General features: G+C 37.1%; 1 pseudogene; it reads left to right on the top strand.

The window, feature by feature from the left end:
* LOC128057586 (tigger transposable element-derived protein 1-like) overlaps nt 1–3,179 on the top strand; it is a 63,553-nt pseudogene extending 60,374 nt beyond the window's left edge.
* Nucleotides 3,180–14,669: the final 11,490 nt, after the last annotated feature.

Here is a 14,669-nt window from a genome sequence, read left to right as displayed (position 1 = left end):
CAATCCATCCCACCCTCTCCTTCCCCCACTGTGTCCACAAGTCTGTTCTCTCTGTCTGTGTCTCCTCTGCTGCCCTGCAAATAGGTCCATCAGTACCATCTGACTAGATTCCATATGCATGCATTAATATACAACATTTGTCTTGCTCTTTCTCACCTGTTGTACTCTGTTTAATAGGCTCTAGGGTCATCTACCTCATTAGGTCAAATGTTTATTAGTATTATTTTAATACCAACTCTATTTTGAACCATATGAAACTCATGTAATATTTCCTCATCACTTTTGTTCAGCCACATTTAAGGTTGTGTTACTACCAATACTTCCAAATTGTATCTATTTCAAGAAACATGTTTAGTAAATATTTTTAAAAGGCAAGTTAGAGGCTTATTTTTCCTTTAGATAAAACTTATATGAAGTAAGACAGCACATGTCTTCTTGTGGCAGCTTTATGCTTATTAGAGATTAGTAATGAGTGTCTTTGTAGTAGGAAATGGCAACCCACTCCAGTATACCTACCTGGAAAATTCCTTGGACAGGGAAGTCTAGCGGGCTACAGTCCATGGGATCTCAAGGAGCTGGACACAACTGACTATGCATGCAATGATTGTCTTCCATTCTCAGTACATCAGAGATACAGGCAGACCTCCTTTTACAGTACCTCACTTTCTGCACTTCACAGATGCTACTTTTTTTTTTTTTTTTTTTTATAAATTGAAGGTTTGTGGCAACCCTGCATCTAGAAAGTCTAGTAGGGCTTTTTTTCCAAAGCATTCTTCATTTCCTGTCTCTGTGTGACATTTTGGTTACTCTTGCAGTACTTCAAAATTTTTCATCATTAGTATATTTGTTACAGTGATCTGTGATCAGTGACATTTGACATCACTATTGTAATTGTTTTGGGGTGCCACAAACTAATCCTAAGATGGTGAATTTAGTAAATATTATGTGTGTTCTGACTGCTCTACTGATTGGTTGGTCCCTGGTCTCTCTCCCTCTCCTCAGATCTCCCAATGTCCTGAGAAAGAGCATGTTGAAATTAGACCAATTATTAACCCTCTAATGACCTGTAAGTGTTCAAATGAAAGGAACATATTAAATCAAAAGTTAGAAATGATTAAGTTTAGCTAGAAAGGCATGTCAGAAGCCAAGATAGGACTAAAACTGACTTGCCCCAAACAGCCAAATTATGAATGAAAAGGCAAAGTTCTTGAAGGAAATTAAAGGTGCTAGTCCAGTGAACACATGAATTATCGGAAATTAAAGAGCCTTGTAACTGATTCAGACTTTAGTGGTTGGATAGAAGATCAAACCATCCATAACATTCTCTTAAGCCAAAGCCTAATCCAGGACAAAGTAACTCTCTCCAATTCTGTGAAGGCTGGTAGATCGGCGAAAGCTGCAGAAGAAAAGTTTGAATGAGCTAGTGGAGGTTGCCTCATGAGATTTGAGGAAAAATGCTATCTCCATATCATAGAAGTACAGATTTATAATGTAGACAAAGCAGCCTTATATTGGAAGAAGATGCCATCTAGGACTTTCATAGCTAAAGAGGAGGAGTCAATGCCTAGCTTCAAAGTTTGAAAAGGCAGGCTTACTCTCCTGCTAGGGACTAATGCAGCTGGTGACTTGTAAGTTGAAGCCAAAGCTTATTTACCATTCCCAAAATCCTAGGGTCTTTAAGAATTATGCTAAGCATACTCTGTCTATGGTCTGTAAATGGAGCAATAAAGCCTGGATAACAAACAGCACATCTATTTAGAACATGGTTTACTGAATATTTTAAGGACACTGTTGATACCCATTAATGCCACTGTTGATATCCATTGCTCAGAAAAATATTCCTTTCAAAACATTATTGCCCATCAAAAATGCACCTGGTCACCCAAGAGTCTGATTCAGATGTATAAGATTAATATTATGTTCATGCCTGCTAACACAAAATTACTTTGCCAACAAAGGTCCCTCTAGTCAAGGCTATGGTTTTTCCAGTGGTCATGTGTGGATGTGAGAGTTGGACTATAAAGAAATCTGAGCACTGAAGAATTGATGCTTTTGAACTGTGGTGTTGGAGAAGAATCTTGAGAGTCCCTTGGACTGCAAGGAGATCCAACCAGTCCATCCTAAAGGAGATCAGTCCTGGTTGTTCATTGGAATGATTGATGTTGAAGCTGAAACTCCAATAATTTGGCCACCTGATGCAAAGAGCTGACTCATTTGAAAAGACCTTGATGCTAGGAAATATTGAGGGCAGGAGGAGAAGGGGACGACGGAGGATGAGATGGTTGGATGGCATCACCGACTCAACAGACATGGGTTTGGGTGGACTCTGGGAGTTGGTGAGAGACAGGGAGGCCTGGTGTGTTGTGGTTCATGGGGTCGCAAAGATTTGGACATGACTGAACAACTGAACTGAACTGATCTGAACACAACATCTGTTCTGCAACCCATGAATCAAGGAGTAATTTCAAATTTCAAGTCATCTTATCTAAGAAATACATTTCCTAAGGCTATAACTGCCACAGATAGTGATTTCTCTGATGAATCTGGGCAAAAGTAAATTGAAAATCTTCTGGAAAGGATTCAACACTCTAGATGCCATTAAAAACATTCGTGATTCATGGGAAGAGATCAAAATGTCAACCTTAACAGGAGTTCGGAAAAAGTTGATTCCAGCTTTCATGGATTATTTTGAGGAGTCCAAGATTTCAGTGGAGGAAGTAATTGCAGATGTTGTGAAAATTGCAAAAACCAGAATTAGAAGTGGAGCCTAAAAATGTGACTGAAATGCTCCAGTCTCACGGCAAAACTTTCACAGATGAGCAGTTGCTTCTTATAAATGAGCAAAGAAAGCAGTTTCTTAAGATGGAATCTACCCAGGTGAAAATCCCAAGAAGATCATTGAAATGACAACCAGCAATTTAGAATATTGGTTGAACTTATTTGGCAAAGCATCAATGAGTTTGAACCGAATTTCCAATGTTGAAGGTTCTATTGTGGCTAAAATGCTATCAAACAGCAGCATTGTATGTTGCAGAGAAATTTTTCATAAAAGAAATTAATCAATCAGTGTGGCAAAATTCATTGTTGTCTTATTTTAAGAAATTGTGTCAGTATCCTCCACTATGCTCAGTCAGCACTCATCAATATCAAGAGAGTATCCTCCACCAACAAAGAGATAGAACTCAGTGAAGGCTCAGTTGATGGTTATCATTTTTTTAGCTAAAACTAAAAAGTAAAGTATTTTTTTCCATTAAGGTATGCACTTTGTTTTTTAGACATAAAGCTATTATTGTACACTTGAATAGTATTGTACCGCAGTACACTACAGATAGTATAAACATCACTTGTGTATGGACTGGGGAAATTTTTTGTGTGACTCACTTTATTGTGATATATGCTTTATTGTGGTGGTCTGGAACCAAAGCCACATTACCTCCAAGGTATGTCTATAGCAGATTCCTGATGAAGTTTCAGTCTACTCTTCCTCATTGTAGAGAAGAAGACAGAAAAGGGGTCAGGGAGAAATTGCTTGTTTCATTGATCACAGAGAGTGAATCATCCTTATTCTCACTGGCTAAAGCTATTACAAGGGTGGCTATGGCATTTCAACTGGAAATATTGAACAACTTCTGTAATACAGGTGAGTGAAGTCACCCAGTCGTGTCTGACTCTTTGCGACCCCATGGACTGTAGCCTACCAGTCTCTTCTGTCCATGGGACTTTCCAGGCAATAGTCCTGGAGTGGATTGCCATTTGCTTCTCCAGGGGAATCTTCCCAAACCCAGGGACCACAGGGGTTATTCAATAATAAGGAAGGAGAGGTTGGGTATAGAAGAGGCTGAATCCTTCCATCATCACATCTCCATATGTACTGCACATTTCACTTCATCTCCGCTACTTTGGATGAATATTTAGGATCTTTATAAAAATTGAAAAGTATGTTAGAAGTATATCTGATGCACAATCTTACCGTTGTCTATTTTATACTCATTCACAGTTGTTTGTTAGGACTTCATTTGTGTGACTTGCCTCTTTTGGGTCGTCAAGATTTGCCTCTCTACTCAGTTATTTACATCAGCCTTTAAACCTACAACCTTATGAAAGAATGTGTGTTTTAAAACTTTTATAGGTAGATATATTCCTAAGTATTTTATTCTTTCATTGCAATGGTGAATGGAATTGTTTCCTTAATTTCTTTTTCTACTTTCTCATTATTAGTGTATAGGAATGCAAGGGATTTCTGTGTGTTGATTTTATATCCTGCAACTTTACTATATTCATTGATGAGCTCTAATAATTTTCTGGTGGAGTCTTTAGGGTTTTCTATGTAGAGGATCATGTCATCTGCAAACAGTGAAAGTTTTACTTCTTCTTTTCCAATTTGGATTCCTTTTATTTCTTTTTCTGCTCTGATTGCTGTGGCCAAAACTTCCAGAACTATGTTGAATAGTAGCAGTGAAAGTGGGCACCCTTGTCTTATTCCTGACTTTAGGGGAAATGCTTTCAATTTTTCACCATTGAGGATAATGTTTGCTGTGGGTTTGTCAGATTTAGCTTTTACTATGTTGAGGTATGTTCCTTCTATTCCTGCTTTCTGGAGAGTTTTTTTATCATAAATGGATGTTGAATTTTGTCAAAGGCCTTCTCTGCATCTATTGAGATAATCATATGGTTTTTATTTTTCAATTTGTTAATGTGGTGAATTACATTGATTGATTTGCGGATATTGAAGAATCCTTGCATCCCTGGGATAAAGCCCACTTGGTCATGGTGTATGATCTTTTTAATGTGTTATTGGATTCTGATTGCTAGAATTTTGTTAAGGATTTTTGCATCTATGTTCATCAGTGATATTGGCCTGTAGTTTTCTTTTTTTGTGGCATCTTTGTCAGGTTTTGGTATTAGAGTGATGGTGGCCTCATAGAATGAGTTTGGAAGTTTACCTTCCTCTGCAATTTTCTGGAAGAGTTTGAGGAGGATAGGTGTTAGCTCTTCTCGAAATTTTTGGTAGAATTCAGCTGTGAAGCCGTCTGGACCTGGGCTTTTGTTTGCTGGAAGATTTCTGATTACAGTTTCAATTTCCGTGCTTGTGATGGGTCTGTTAAGATTTTCTATTTCTTCCTGGTTCAGTTTTGGAAAGTTGTACTTTTCTAAGAATTTGTCCATTTCTTCCACGTTGTCCATTTTATTGGCATATAACTGCTGATAGTAGTCTCTTATGATCCTTTGTATTTCTGTGTTGTCTGTTGTGATCTCTCCATTTTCATTTCTAATTTTATTGATTTGATTTTTCTCTCTTTGCTTCTTGATGAGTCTGGCTAATGGTTTGTCAATTTTATTTATCCTTTCAAAGAACCAGCTTTTGGCTTTGTTGATTTTTGCTATGGTCTCTTTTGTTTCTTTTGCATTTATTTCTGCCCTAATTTTTTAAGATTTCTTTCCTTCTACTAACTCTGGGGTTCTCCAATTCTTCCTTTTCTAGTTGCTTTAGGTGTAGAGTTAGGTTATTTATTTGACTTTTTTCTTGTTTCTTGAGGTATACCTGTATTGCTATGAACTTTCCTCTTAGCACTGCTTCTATAGTGTCCCACAGGTTTTGCGTTGTGTTTTCATTTTCATTAGTTTCTATGCATATTTTGATTTCTTTTTTGATTTCTTCTGTGATTTGTTGGTTATTCAGAAGTGTGTTGTTCAACCTCCATATTTTGGAATTTTTAATAGTTTTTCTCCTATAATTGAGATCTAATCTTAATGCATTATGGTCAGAAAAGATGCTTGGAATGATTTCGATTTTTTTGAATTTATCAAGTTTAGATTTATGGCCCAGGATGTGATCTATCCTGGAGAAGGTTCCATGAGCACTTGAAAAAAAGGTGAAATTCATTGTTTTGGGGTGAAATGTCCTATAGATATCAATTAGGTCTAAATGGGCCAAAGAACTAAATAGACATTTCTCCAAAGAAGACATACGGATGGCTAACAAACACATGAAAAGATGCTCAACATCACTCATTATTAGAGAAATGCAAATCAAAACCACAATGAGGTACCACTTCACACCAGTCACAATGGCTGCGATCCAAAAATCCGCAAGCAATAAATGCTGGAGAGGGTGTGGAGAAAAGGGAACCCTCCTACACTGTTGGTGGGAATGCAAACTAGTACAGCCACTATGGAGAACAGTGTGGAGATTCCTTAAAAAATTGCAAATAGAACTCCCTTATGACCCAGCAATCCCACTGCTGGGCATACACACGGAGGAAACCAGAATTGAAAGAGACACATGTACCCCAATGTTCATCGCAGCACTGTTTATAATAGCCAGGACATGGAAACAACCTAGATGTCCATCAGCAGATGAATGGATAAGAAAGCAGTGGTACATATACACAATGGAGTATTACTCAGCCGTTAAAAAGAATTCATTTGAATCAGTTCTGATGAGATGGATGAAACTGGAGCCGATTATACAGAGTGAAGTAAGCCAGAAAGAAAAACACCAATACAGTATACTAACACATATATATGGAATTTAGAAAGATGGCAATGACGACCCTGTATGCAGGACAGCAAAGGAGACACAGCTGTGTATAACGGACTTTTGGACTCAGAGGGAGAGGGAGAGGGTGGGATGATTTGGGAGAATGGCATTGTAACAGGTATACTATCATTTAAGAATCGAATCGCCAGTCTATGTCCGACGCAGGATACAGCATGCTTGGGGCTGGTGCATGGTGATGACCCAGAGAGATGTTATGGGGAGGTGGGAGGGGGGTTCAAGTTTGGGAACGCATGTACACCCGTGGTGGATTCATGTCAATGTATGGCAAAACCAATACAGTATTGTAAAGTAAAATAAAGTAAAAATAAAAATTAAAAAAAAAACTTTTATAATTAGTCTCCAATTAAAAAACTAAATTTATATTTTAAAAATAAATAAATAAAACTTTTGTTATATAACCATCCTCTGCCATCTAATGTCAATATCTCTCTTAGGCCAAACTGTCCTATGAGGTGGGTGTTACCTTTTGAATTACATAAATAAAATACAATGAGAATTTAATTTCTAAGTTGCACTGGACACATTCATTCAAGTGTTCAATAACCACATATGGCTAGTGACTAACATACTGGGCAGTACTGATTATACACTACCATCTTTGTACAATATATATTGGACAGCCCTGTATAATGAAAATATACAAACTTCTTAGCACCAGGAGATAATGAAACAGTAACTATCAAAACTTGAGAGATGCAACAAATTTTTATATGAAGGAAAATGTGTAGCTTTAAGTGCATACTTTAGAAAAGCACATTCAGCTCTAATGAGTTTAGAAAAACACAAAATCTCCAGTGATTATAAGGGAAATAAATGAAACGAATGGAAAAGAGGCAAATGAAGAGGATTAGCAAAAGCCAAAAATTGGTTCTTTGAAATTAGTAATAAAATTCATCAACCACTATTAAGCCTTATCCAGGAAAAACAAGTGTCTCCTACAAAATAAGTGTTAAGAATAAAAGTAAGAATCCCAAATATCATATGGAGGAGAGAGTGAATGCTGCTGAAGTGAAGGTCTACATGAAGTTGGCTCTGTCTTGGTAGTGAGTGATGTCAAAAAAGCAAAATGTAACTCTCTAAGAAGTCTTTAAGAAAATGAATAATGCTTTGAAATGCATTAAAGGGAAACAAAAATAATTGTTATCAGTTTGAGAAAATCACCTGTGATCTTTGACACCAGAAGAATGGACTTTTTTTAAGACAAGTCCAGACTTAGCAGGCAGAAGTCCAGCAGAAAGTACACAAACCAAGTGAAGAATATTTGCTTAACCATCCACTCCACCAAAGATTTTTTTGGAATCTACTCTGCATTCAGATCACATTTCCTGTATCACCACTTTGGCAATGAACAGTTTTCTGCTCTGTCTTAATGGTGGTTGTGCAGGGGTCAGTGCCGGACTCTTCAAGCACTCTGAGTTCTCAAGAGGTGTTTGTTCAGTATCAAAGTTCTGGATAGAAGTATCCAGTGAATCCCTGCCAAGAGCTCAAGCCACTGCTGCCAGCAAGGGGCTAAGGAAAGAGATCTAACCTCCTTGCCTCCCACTAAGACACATAAAAAGAGTTTCTCCCCAAGTGGGACATATGTGCGGCAGTTGAAAAGTATTCCAATACACAATGGTACCTTTTATTATTGTAACTGTTTTTCAAATTAGAGTATAAACTTTCATATAGCAGAACCTAAGTATATCTCACTGATCTCACTAAAGACATGTTGATCCATAGTTTTAAGTTTGACAGATTTCTTTTTTGGATTTATTGCTTTTTATGTGGTAGGTAGAGTTTCACAAGGTAACAAATTATGAGAACCTTATTTTGATATCAGACTTAAGTACAGTAGCTAAAATGTTGATTAAAACATTGTAAGAGGAAATTAGAATAACTTGTCAAGCTAGATAGACCATCTCTATTGAAATAAACACCCTGTAGAATAGAGACTCAAACTAAAAGGGTTGTGGCCTTGCTTTAAGGTTCTGTTAAATGCAGCCTTTATTTTGGGGGGCTCCAAAATCACTGCAGATGGTGACTGCAGCCATGAAATTAAAAGACGCTTACTCCTTGGAAGAAAAGTTATAAACAACCTAGATAGCATATTCAAAATCAGAGACATTACTTTGCTGACTAAGGTCTGTCTAGCCAAAGCTATGGTTTTTCCTGTGGTCATGTATGGATGTGAGAGTTGGACTGTGAAGAAGGCTGAGTGCTGAAGAATTGATGCTTTTGAACTGTGGTGTTGGAGAAGACTCTTGAGAGTCCCTTGGACTGCAAGGAGATCCAACCAGTCCATTCTGAAGGAGATCAGTCCTGGGATTTCTCTGGAAGGAATGATGCTAAAGCTGAAACTCCAGTACTTTGGCCACCTCATGCGAAGTGTTGAGGTGTTGGAAAAGACTCTGATGATGGGAGGGCTTGGGGGCAGGAGGAGAAGGGGACGACAGAGGATGAGATGGCTGGATGGCATCACTGACTCAATGGGCATGAGTCTGAGTGAACTCCGGGAGTTGTTGATGGACAGGGAGGCCTGGCGTGCTGCAGTTCATGGGGTCGCAAAGAGTAGGACACTACTGAGCGACTGAACTGAACTGAACTGAAACGCAGCCTTGGACGTAGAGGATATCTGAACTCTAATTGTTTCTATTCCATGGCCTGGATGTGTGTCACTTCATCTTTTGATTAGACCTTTCAACTGACTGTTGCTAACTATTAGTGAAATCAGGGACATGTGTATGCATGCTTACAGATTTTAAGATTTTAGAGCTTATTCCATAGTGTAAGGTAATGTCTTTGAGGGCAGTCATCACGTGTTATCACAGAAAAATGCAATTTTAAAAACAGAATTCTATGTAACACTTAATTCGCTTATGAATTAGTATCTACTTATTGACTTTTAAATTCATTCTACAAATACGTATTGAGTCCCCATAAGGTGCTAGGTATGCTTCTGTGGCTGGTGATAACCACAGTGAATGAATCTGTCCTAAACCCCTGTCCTTATAGGGCAGATGCCAGAGTTGGTAGTATATCTGAGAGATATACTACACACACCCAGTGAGATGTCAATATGCTTCTGAAACAATCTCTTGATATAAATATGAAAGTGTTGTTGTTCAGTGGCTCAGCTGTGTACGACTCTTTGCGACCACATGGACTGCAGCACACCAGGCTTCCCCATCCATCACCATCCCCAGAGCTTGCTCAAAGTCATGTCCATTGAGTCAGTGATGCCAGCCATCCAACCATTTCACCCTCTGTCATATCCTTAAATCCAATATAAAAAAGAGTGGAAAATTTTTCTTAGCTATCATTCATGAGTATGTTCAGATTTTGTATTAGGTTATCTTATTTATAGTAAAATGCATTTATAATTACATTTCATTTATAATATGCATTATAAGTGCATCTCATTTATAATATCTTTATTATATTTGTACTTTGGAAAAACTAGGTGTTTACCACCTTGCAGACAAGTCAATTTGTATTTCAGTTCCAGTGAAAGTGATAAACATCTCTCTCCAAAAAGAACTAATTTCTTAAGATGGCCTTGGTAAATGCACTATACATAATTTATTCATTAATTTAAATACAGACAAGTAAGTATAAGAAAAATTAAAAATAATTTAATTATACAACTGGTAGTAGATCCTGCTCTCAAAAAATAGAATAACTTTTCTGTCTATATGGAAAGAAATTTTAAGCACTTTGTATTGCTTTAAAAAAGTTTAATGCAAGCTTATTTTTATGTAGACTGTATAGTTTACCTTAAACATTTGAAGATTCAGATATGTATATCTGCTAAGCCTATAAACCTGTCTTAAAAGTGAAGCTGATCTTGTGAAAAGAAATTTAGAAAACTAAAGTATACCTGAGACTCTCAATATAATATGCATTAAATTTTGGGAAATTTATTCTGAGATATATGACATTGACTCTAAAATTTAAAAATCTAGTTCTCATTAATTTTCCAAAATATATTAAAGAAAGAGAAATTATTAGTTCAAATGAATAAGATTTTTAATATTCCCCAGTAGTGGAGTACAGTGAGTAAACATTTTATTATTAGAAGAAATTGCTTCCCATAAGAGATATTATTAAACATCAATGGAAGAAAGCAAAGATAAATTAACAGCCTCTGTAACAAACCAGCAGTCATTGGAATCTTGGGAGGAGAATTGCTCCTTTAAGACTCTGTATGGGTGCTTCCAGATGAGGAAAATTCTGTGATGGAATACAGTGATTTTAAGTCTACTATTTTGCAGGGTCAAGGGACAGGAGAGTCATAAGAGTAATATCTTAAGCGGGAAACAATATACAATATATTAATTTTACAGGCCATTTTCATGATAAAATTAAAAGGTAAATGTAGTATAATTACAGAGAAAAAAGCCATAAATATATACATATTAACCAATTAAAAAAAAGAGCACTAACATTTACAGACATCCTCAGGGTATGTTATTTGTTTGTATCAAATTATCTATATCACCAGGTATGTACTGTATAAATTTGAACAATCACTTTCACTACATCATGATTATTATATATTATATCATGGGCTTCCCAGATGGCACAATGGTAAAGAGTCCACCTGAAAATACAGGAGGTGCAAGAGACATGGGTTCAGTCCCTGCGTTGCGAAGATCCCCTGGAGTAGGAAATGGCAACCCACTCCTGCATTCTTGCCTGGAAAATGCCATGGAAAGAGAAGCTTGGCAGGCTTTAGTGCATGGAGTTACAAAGAATTAGACACAATGAGTGAATGAGCACATACTGTGTTAGTCTTTGGTATCTCAGTGGTAAAGAATCAGCCTGCCAATGCAGGAAACATGAGTTTGATCCCTGGGTCAGGCAGATCCCCTGAAGAAGGGAATGGCTACTCCAGTATACATTTTTCTCTTTTTTTATTTGTTTATTTTAACTGGAGACTAATTACTTTGCAATATTGTGGTGGTTTTTTGCCATCCATCAACATGAATCAGCCACGGGTGCACATGTGTCCCCACATCCTGAAATTACCTTCCTCTTCACCCCATCCCTGTAGGTTGTCCCAGAGCACCAGCTTTGAGTACTCTGCTTCATGCATCAAACTTGCACTGGTCATCTGTTTTACATATGGTAATATACATGTTTCAGTGCTATTTCCTCAAAGCATCCCATCCTCGCCTTCTCCCATCGAGTCCAAAATCCTGTTCTTTACATCTGTGTCTCTTTTGCTGCCGTGCATATAGGATCATCATTACCATCTTTCTAAATTCTACATATATACATTAATAAACTGTATTGATGTTTCTTCTTCTGAATTACTTCACTCTGTATAATAGGCTCCAGTTTCATCTACCTCATTAGAACTTACTCAAACGTGTTCTTTTTTACAGTTGAATAATATTCCATTGTGTACATGTACCACTATTTCCTTATCCATCCGTCTGCCCATGGACATCTAGGTTGCTTCCTTGTCCTAGTTATTGTAAACAGTGCTGCAATGTGCGTTGGAGTACATGTGTCTCTTTCAATTCTGGTTTCTTCAGTGTGCTTGACCAGCAGTGAGACTGCTAAAACTGGACATGGAACTGCCATATGACTCAGCAATCCCACTGCTGGGCATACACACAGAAGAAACCAAAAGTGAAAGAAACACATGTTCCCCAATGTTCCATGCAGCACTATTCACTCCAGTATTCTTGCCTGGAGAATTCCATGGACAAAGGAGCCTGGCAGGTTACAGTCCGTGGGGTCACAAAAGAGTCGGACGTGACTTAGCGACTAAACAATGATACTTATTATATTATACTATACTATACTAATACACTGCCTTCTTACCTTAACCTGTGCCTGTATGTGCATGCAGCACTCTGTTATGTCCGACTGTAGCCTGCCAGCCTCCTCTGTCCATGGAATTCCCCATGTGAGAATACTGGAGTTGGTTGCCACGCCCTCCTACAGGGGATCTTCCTGACCCAGGGATCAAACCCTTGTCCCCTGCATTGGCAGGCAGATTCTTTACCATCTGATCCACCAGGGAAGCCCCTGTGCCTGCAGAATAAAAAGTATTTTTGAAAGATTTTTCAGTTTTGTCTGCTTTCAGCAACTGACTTTGAATCTCTCCCTTTCAAGCAGATAAGTGTTAATCTAAAACTTATTAAAATGTTTCAGAGATTCTACAACCACTTCTTGTACACATTGATAACATTTAGTGTTATTTGATGTTGTTTGAAACTGTCAGCCTTGACATATCACTGAATTATTCCTTTTTACTGAGCCTTCAGATATAAAAATATTTTCTTATATCAATATTACCTTCATTTCTATACCCTCTACTTAATTAACAGTATTAAACATTATAATGCCTCATTTGTTTCTATTTACTTTTACCTTTTGCAAGTCTTTTTTCTTCTGATATTCTTTCTTCTTGATATTTTGTTTACTTCCCTTCAAATAATGTCTGCCTTCTTATATAGAAAGTTGGTTGCTCCTGTCATTGTTTTTGTAACATATTATCCTTACTCAGCACTCTATGTGTATGCTAGTCGCTCAGTTGTGTCCAACCCTTTGGGAACCTATGGACTGAATTTCTTTCATGTGTCTACCCAACATATTACCTCTTGTAAAGGTCTATAAAGCTGCTTGTATAAAAGACTATAACAGAAATCAATTTGAGAAAAAAAAAGTAACATATAAGAGGAGGCTTTTAAATATATATGTAAAGCAGAAAAAGTTATAACTAATGTTTATTAATTTTTAATCTAAAAGTAAATGCTAGTCAATAATGATTTTTTTTTAACTTTGGAGCTAATAATACCTAATGAAAGTGATTTACAGTGATATATATTCTTCACAATGTGATCGTTTTCTTTATGGTAAAATGTGCAGTGCTTTAAGATGTCGGAATCTGAGGCATTTTTCAGTTTCTTCCACTACCCAAATATTTGAAGTCATCTAATCCCCAAGTCTTCTGCTTTTTCAGTGACATGAGCGGCAAGATAGCTTGGACAATATCTTGGCACCCTTCAGAGACAATGAAGCAATGATGTCTGTCAATGCAAATGCAACTTGTATCTGCTTATGGAATCCTTTTGTTACTTGGATTTAAATTTGAGTGTCTCCTTTATGCTAGAAACCAATAAAATAATGAACTACCACTCTAAAGATTCGGAAAGCTAATCAATCTCCTTCCTGACGAGTATAAAACTTCTCTGTATAATGTATTTCGTGCTTCACATTCATGGTTTGCTTTCCAGTCAGTTATAGAGCTTCCTACTAAGAAATTTTCTCTGTCAAATTCCCATGAAATAGAGATTCTGTATAAGTCTTTGAGATACCAAGGACTTCTCTGATGGAAGAGCAACTGTTTAATATATTGTAGGACTGATTAAATAATTAAATCACCATCTGAAAAATAGTTTTTACTGGTACTTCTGAAGAAGGTTCTTTATACAAAGAAACACTACCCAGCATCCTACATTATAATTGCTCATATTCCAATGAAAAGAATGCTCAAATATTTAAGCAAAGTTGAAAAACCATGTAAGACTCTATGTAAAAGACAACATGTGGTTATCTCAAGGCCAATTAGTATATAGTCCTGTGAAGATGGATGACCATTTCAGGAAGAGGATATAGCATAAGGATTATACAAAAGACTCAAAAGGGCATAACACCAGAAGACATATAAATAGCTTTGCATGTCGAGGGCATGGGGATAAGAGATATAAGAGGAAATGGAGGAGACGAATCATTAATGACATTTTGTGTCTTGTAAAGGTATTGGATTTTATCCTGGGGATTTGAGATGGTGAAGTGACCCTATCAGGGGTAGGTTTGAAAAAGATTATTATGTCAGCAGCATGAAGGATGAATCCGACAGGGATCTGAAGCATGAAGAACCTTTAATAGACACGAAAGATGCAGAGAGCAGGAAAGACAGTGCACATTAGTGAGCCTTCAAAAATGTTTATTGAGTTGAAATGAATTGAAGAAGTTTGTTGAAACTTTTCTTTTTCACGTCTTATTTTTAGAAAATGTCAATAGTAGCTATTCATTGGGTTGCTTCAAAGTTCTTCCACCGAACCCCAGTGAGGGTGAGATAGTTGAAGTCTGGGTGAGTGACCCATCT

Source organism: Budorcas taxicolor, chromosome 12, assembly GCF_023091745.1.
Source record: "Budorcas taxicolor isolate Tak-1 chromosome 12, Takin1.1, whole genome shotgun sequence".
NCBI classification, from domain to species: Eukaryota; Metazoa; Chordata; class Mammalia; order Artiodactyla; family Bovidae; genus Budorcas; species Budorcas taxicolor.
The sequence above is the reverse complement of the archived record's forward strand: the minus strand, read 5'-3'. Positions and strand labels throughout refer to the sequence as shown.